Source organism: Pseudoliparis swirei, chromosome 19 (genome assembly GCF_029220125.1).
Source record: "Pseudoliparis swirei isolate HS2019 ecotype Mariana Trench chromosome 19, NWPU_hadal_v1, whole genome shotgun sequence".
NCBI lineage: Eukaryota > Metazoa > Chordata > Actinopteri > Perciformes > Liparidae > Pseudoliparis > Pseudoliparis swirei.
This window is the reverse complement of record NC_079406.1, coordinates 14,737,683-14,744,358: the sequence shown is the minus strand read 5'-3', so window position 1 is coordinate 14,744,358 and position 6,676 is coordinate 14,737,683. Positions and strand designations below refer to the sequence as shown.

Sequence of the window (6,676 nt, the reverse complement as noted above, 5' to 3'; positions counted from 1 at the left end):
GTTTATGGTCTGTAAGCTAACAGCGACACCGTGAGTCACGTGTTATCTTCACAGTTGTATGATTGAATATGTCCATTTAATTTTGGCCACAAGATCTTACTATGAAGACATCTTAAATGTCACTATAAAAGTCCACCGTCAATCATTTCAGCCACAGTAAAAAGAGAGGCACGGTTCAGCACCAAGGACAGTGGTAGAATAAATAGTCTGATCATTTAAGAGAAGGGTAAACGCAATTTGAAAAAATTACAGAATTATTATTACAAATATATTTCAAGTACCAAAAATGTAAAGCAGTCGTGTTGGAGAAAAAAGCCACAGTGATATATCATTATATGACAAATATTAGACTGTTAATAACGATGCATCAATATTCAAGCAGCAGTTCACTGTTGAAGCTGAAGATATAAAATAAAATTATTTAATTCATACGCAATATGTCCAACGGATCCCAGCATATTGGTTGGTCTCAAAAGTGTCATTGGAATCTATAAATTATATTATATGATAAATTAAATGTATCTGTAGCGTGAGACGTTATTGCAGTCACCAAAGTGGTTAGCTAGTAGCTCCGAGTAGCTAGCATTCACGGGAGAAAAAGGACAGACGACCAACGTCTCTTCAGTCCGGGAACTCTCGCCTGTGTTTATTCTGCGCATGCGCACAACAGCACCTCAACGGACTCATTCTCTGTCAAAGAGTTCATCTCCTCTTTCATCGCGTCAGCCTACATTTTTGACTTCTTAGAGTCCATTGCCTCTTTAAGTGTTTTAGGTACACCATAAGCCACTCTGTAGAAATAATCTACATTTTCACTTTCGTCATTGTTACACTCAGCTTTACACTGGTACTCCTTTAAGTATTCTGGAGACTTTCTCTGTCTCATAGGGTATCTCTTTTCTCCCTCTTCTCTCTGAGTACTATCTGTCAGAATCGGACCTGCCTCAGCAGTCTCCTCAACATTTGACTCTTTACTCTCCTTAGGCTGTTCCTGACCCTGATTGACTCTCTTCGGTGGTGTATCTCTTTTCTCAATATCTTCCCCCATGTCACAATCTGTCTGAGTCTGGTTATCTGCGCTACCTTTGGTGAGGAATTTCACCAGCCTATGTTTGAGGACTTTTCCTGTCTCGGGATAATACACGTTATATGCTGGACTATATTTGTCATAGCCTACAAGGATCCCCTTTTTGGATCTAGAATCCAGCTTTTTCTTATTCTGCTGATATATGTAGCATTCAGAGCCAAATATCTCCATGTGAGATAGGTTAGGTGTTTTTCCTGTGAAAACACGGTAAGGCGTCTGCTCTAGCCGCTTACTCTAGCACCTGTTGCGGATTTGAGCTGCTGTCTGTACAGCAGTGGTCGCCAACCCGTCGATCGCGATCGACCGGTCGATCTCGGAGACGTTCCCTGTCGATCTCCAAAATAAAATGAAAATAAAATCAGAAACACATTGTTCCTCGTTCTCGAACATTTTCTGAAGTGTCTTCTGAAACGTTTTCTTCCTGACTGGAACATCGACGTCAGAAAAGATCTCCGCCTGATTTTAATGAACGCCTGAAAGCGGGTTCTCTGACAGCCGTGTTGTCAGCTGTGCTCCCCGAAAGAGGAGAGCGTACCACAAGTGAGGCGCAGGGGAAATGCAGAAAGACCTTTATTCATAACTTTACATATTACACAAGTTCAAAGTACAAGGACATACAACTACGTCATCAATAAATAAATGTTGTAATGCCTGTACCTTAGTGTAAATGTTTACGTTACGGCATTTACAGGTTACGCCTGCGCATGCGCAACTGCGAGATTATTGGCGATTTGCCAGGTTTACCTCCGTGAGTTCGGCTTTTCTGCTTTTGTCCTTCAAAACAAAAGCTCAACATTGAGCTTTTTCTTGTCTGATGGAGCAATCTGGTTTACTTGAAAGTGATTGCAATTATATTTATTCTATTATTTGAAAAGCACAGATGCAGGAGTCACAAATGGTGATTCTCATATTTATTATTATAATTATTTAAATCTGAGGATGTCTGTAGAGCTGATGTGAACGTATTCACCAACGGGCTGACTTCAGAACCAGTCCCAGATGATAAAACTTTCATGAATACCACATTTGCCCCGAAAACCTCGTCAGTGAAGTTGAGAAAATCACCAAATCAGAGACCAGGAGCTGGATTACTGACAGCAGCTCACAGACGGCCTCAGACTGTCTGTCTGTGCTTATGAACTAACTACAAGCTCACAGACAGAGTTCAGTCACAGCCATCACACTGACTGGAGTCACATGACTTGATGGCATTATGATGAGAGCTGAACTTACATGAGTTGCACTGACTGATCATGTTGTCAGTGTCATGTTGTAATGTAAATAAATACAACATTTATATTGGTAGTTTATCCAGCTGCTCATTGAAATGTGTTTTTTCTTGTTCATATTGTGTGTGGTGAACAAATATCTTACTTTTTTTTTGCACTTAAATTCTGTGTTCCTGGTCTCATCAATTTGAAAGCTGGACCAATGTGTTTTGATTTCATTCAATTAGAATTAGGCCAAATAAAAAGCCTCAAGTCATAAGTCCAGTCTGGACCGTCGTTTTCTCTCAACGCCTCAATAGGTAGATCTTGCCGGTCATGAAGGTGGAGGTCAGTGATCTTGGGCTCAAAAAGGTTGGTGACCACTGCTGTACAGCATATGTCCATAATTGCTTTGGGAGGTTATACTCTCCAATAGCATGCATTCGAGACATCTCAAATAAGGTTCTCCAACCTCTTTCGGCAGTTCCATTCTGATGAGGTGAGTAGGGTGCACTCTTCTCATGCCTTATCAAGTTACTCCTAAGTAAAGACTGGAACTCCTGCCCGGTAAACTCTGTGCCGTTATCAGACCGGATGCACTTTATCTTTCCATACGGAGCTACATCTGCTATGAATTTTTCTGTAGCTTTTGTCGTGTCACTCTTTGCCTTAATAAAGTATGGAAAAATCATCCCACTGTAATCATCAGTAAATGCTATTGCATATCTGTATCCATCTTTATCTGCTGGTTCTATCGGACCGCATAGGTCTGTGTGTACTAGCTCCAGCACAGTTGTAGCTTTAGCGTCTGCCAGTCTGTTTCTGCTTTGTGTAAACTTGCCTTGTGTGCATATTTCACAGTTTTGGTTGGACTTGTCATGTTTCCCTTTTATAGACATCCCTTCAACCACATTTTCTAATTTGGCAACATCATCAAAATTACAATGACCAAGTATCTTATGCCACTTTTGAATGTCATGACAACCATACACTTCATCAACAGTTTCATCCTCTACAGTGCTAAGGTAATACAGCCTACCATACACGTCCATTTTGAACATGGTACCATCCTTGTGGACCAGCCGGTTATCACTGTCCTTGAAGCGGACCTCAGCTCCGTTGGCTGTCGCTGCTTTGACTGAAAAGATGTTTTGTGGAAACGATGGGATGTAGAGTGCTTGCTTGAGCCTCGTTTTCACCTGTCGTCCCTCGCTGTCCAGCAAGTAGACTTCAGCGTCTCCCCTCATCTTCGCCATCCCGCTCATCTTGGACCCGTCAGCGAGCTCGATCATGTGGTCCTCGGGTCTGAAGCTCTTGTCAACTGTTTTGAACTTTGTGGCGTCGTTGATCATGTGTGTTGTGGCGCCGCAGTCGACCATGAGACCCTTCTTGTTTCCTCTTTGTGCAGGACAATCACTCAACCTGAAACAGAAAGACGTATGCTCTGCCTCTGTCTCTCCATCAGCTTTCTTCACATAGTCGCGGCCTTGTCCTCGGCCGCGTCCCCTTCCTCGCTGTGGTGTGTCCCATTTTCGTTCCTCTCTTCTCACCTGGTAACCTTCAGGACATGCCCTGGCCATGTGTCCCTTTTTACCGCACGTGTAACACTCGACTTCAGCCATGTCCATTTTCTTCCCTCGTCCTCTTCCTCGTGACCTCGTTGCCCCGCTAGTCTTCATCACATTGTCTTCTTCAACATTCTCATCACTTTTCCCATATTTTTCCGTACTCTCATAACTTCGCAGTTTTGTTTTAAACTCGCCGAACGTTACAGTGTCACTTGTCTGAGTGATGTACACGATGAATGGCTTGTATGAATCAGGTAGTCCTTTTACTACCATAGCCATCTGAAGCCCATCGCTAATCTGCTCATCTGCTCTTCTCAATGACGTGAATATAGTCTCTGCTCGAATAATATAGTCCGTGACCGTTTCATTGCTAGCCTTATGGAGCGAGGAAAGTTCACTATACAAACTCACAACGCGGGGTTTGTCCTTTCCCACGTAGTGGTCACGAAGAATATTCAGTGCTTTTCTTCCGTCACGTTTCGCGTCTCTCATTACCAATGACAAGCTATTGTTGTCTAGACATTGCACTAGTTCTGCATATGCCTCATCATTCTTTTCCTCGTCTTCCGCGAGAGCTTCTTCGTCATCCTCAGGTATCTCCGGGTCTTCCGAGATAACGTCTGAGGCGGCGTAACTCCATGTCTTGCGAGAACCGCGTTTCCCAGAGTTCGTAATTGTTCTCATCACCGTCGAATAAAAGTCTGAACCACCTTTGGCCTGATTGACTGGGCCCATAACCTGTAGCGTGAGACATTCTTGCAGCTCTCTACGTTATTGCAGTCACCAAAGTGGTTAGCTAGTAGCTCCTAGTAGCTAGCATTCACGGGAGAAAAAGGACAGACGACCAACGTCTCTTCAGTCCGGGAACTCTCGCCTGTGTTTATTCTGCGCATGCGCACAACAGCACCTCAACGGACACAGGTACACATGAACTTGTTACATTACAGCACAGAGCACTCAACATGGCTTTGCTACTAAGGAATATACTCAACAGTATCTGACGGATAAATGTAGCGAGTTAATGTCATAAGAAACTTTACACAACAAGTGTGTCGATGTTGTAAACTCAAACACACCATCCATTCATTGTAATTTCCTCATGTTTGGAGGTGTGTGATACAACTGAGCTCAAAGACATATCAAAGTAGTATTTACAAGGACATTACAATCAGTGGCGGTGCGTCCATAGGGGGCGCTAGGGCGCCGCCCCTCTTAAAATTTTGAGATGGAAAAAAGAAGAAGAAGAAAAATATATAATATATATCCTGTCAAAAAACATTATATACCAAATCATTTAAATAGCAAATATACCGTGTTGACGAGCTAAATGTGTGTGGGAGACCGTCAGCCTGTCAACAACCACTGAAGTTAAATGTGACATAAATAATATATCGCCACTCATCCTCACGGAGAGAAGCCCCTCCCCATTTCGGGCGCCGCCCACGTGTGTCGGCATCGAGCAAACATTTCACGGTCGTTTCGGCAAGGACGGCTTCTCATTGGCGGATGAAACATGAATCTTGGGCAAAATATGCGCCCTGGCCAATGACATTGTTTCTTATTTCACGTGACTGGACTATTCGGCCAATCAGAGACGGTATCATTCCCTCAGCCAGAGCTCCACGGAGCACGAGCAGGTTGCTAACGGAGCTGGTTAGCTGGAGCTCAGTGAGTAATACGCTGTTTAGTTTCCCCTGTCTGTTGTTCCAAAGTCCTGGGACTGAAACTCTCTGGACTACAACGGGATGAGGGATCTAAAGAGCTGCAGACAAGTGTAAAGCACGAATCTTGCCGCAGTTATCGAGCTAACAGCATGAAGCTAACTAGCTAACAGCATGAAGCTAACCCTGTTTGCAGAGCAGAGCAGCAGAAGGAGACCGAACTGGCATCGAAAACACAACGAAGAAGTTCTGAAAAACAGACACATTCCCTCAAGAATAATGGAAACAGGCTCGTCACAGACACGATTGACTTTAACCAGAGAGTTATTGAGAAGTTTGCCAACTTTAAAAATGGGGTCTACTCTGTCAAACACCCATGTAACATGTGCTGCATCTCTTTCTGACTCTATTCTGCTCTGAACCTCTTTCATGTGAGGGTGAAACTCTTTTATTTTGCAAACCTCTGAAACCCAACCCAATGTTTCTTAAAGCTACTCTGAACCTCTCATGCCCAAAGTTACAGTGTGTTGATAGTTGTTATTGGACATGTTTTCTTGAAATAAAGCTTAGTTTTTTTACAATATTCTACTCAAAACCTCTTTTCTTCTCATTGTTGAGTGCTATTTAAACCGCCGCTCGTCCCGTCCCCAATTTCACCAGCCGCCACTGATTACAATGTAAATAATGTACCTGTGTGGCTTTAATTCAGTCAAAGTGCCTTAATGTGTTGGCTATACATGAACACATACTGCTGAATTTAAGACAAAGAAGCCGACATGCCATTGAGCATCATACTGAAACGTAATATTCTACCCATAGAATTACTCCTATTGACTTAATTAAAAAACACTAAATTCATAAAACCAATACAAATTAAATAAGGAATGACATTCAAAGTGTATCTTTCTGACACAAACCTGAAAATAATTCACACCAACAAGATATAATATAAATAGATTATGTCCACGAAATACTAAGTGATGAGTCCGGTTTTGAAGGACAAAAGGCAAATGTGTAATACATTTCAGGTATAAAATAACAGAGTGAAAGGCAATGCACTCAAAACTTTAGCTTCAGTAACCACAAAAGAACTGTAGAGGAAAAAACACACTGCAGCAGACAAACACATTTTAACAGGACTCGAGTAACAAG

General features: G+C 42.6%; 1 pseudogene; it reads right to left on the bottom strand.

The window, feature by feature from the left end:
* Positions 1-3,917, bottom strand: part of LOC130209301 (protocadherin beta-15-like) — an 18,184-nt pseudogene extending 14,267 nt beyond the window's left edge.
* Positions 3,918-6,676: the final 2,759 nt, after the last annotated feature.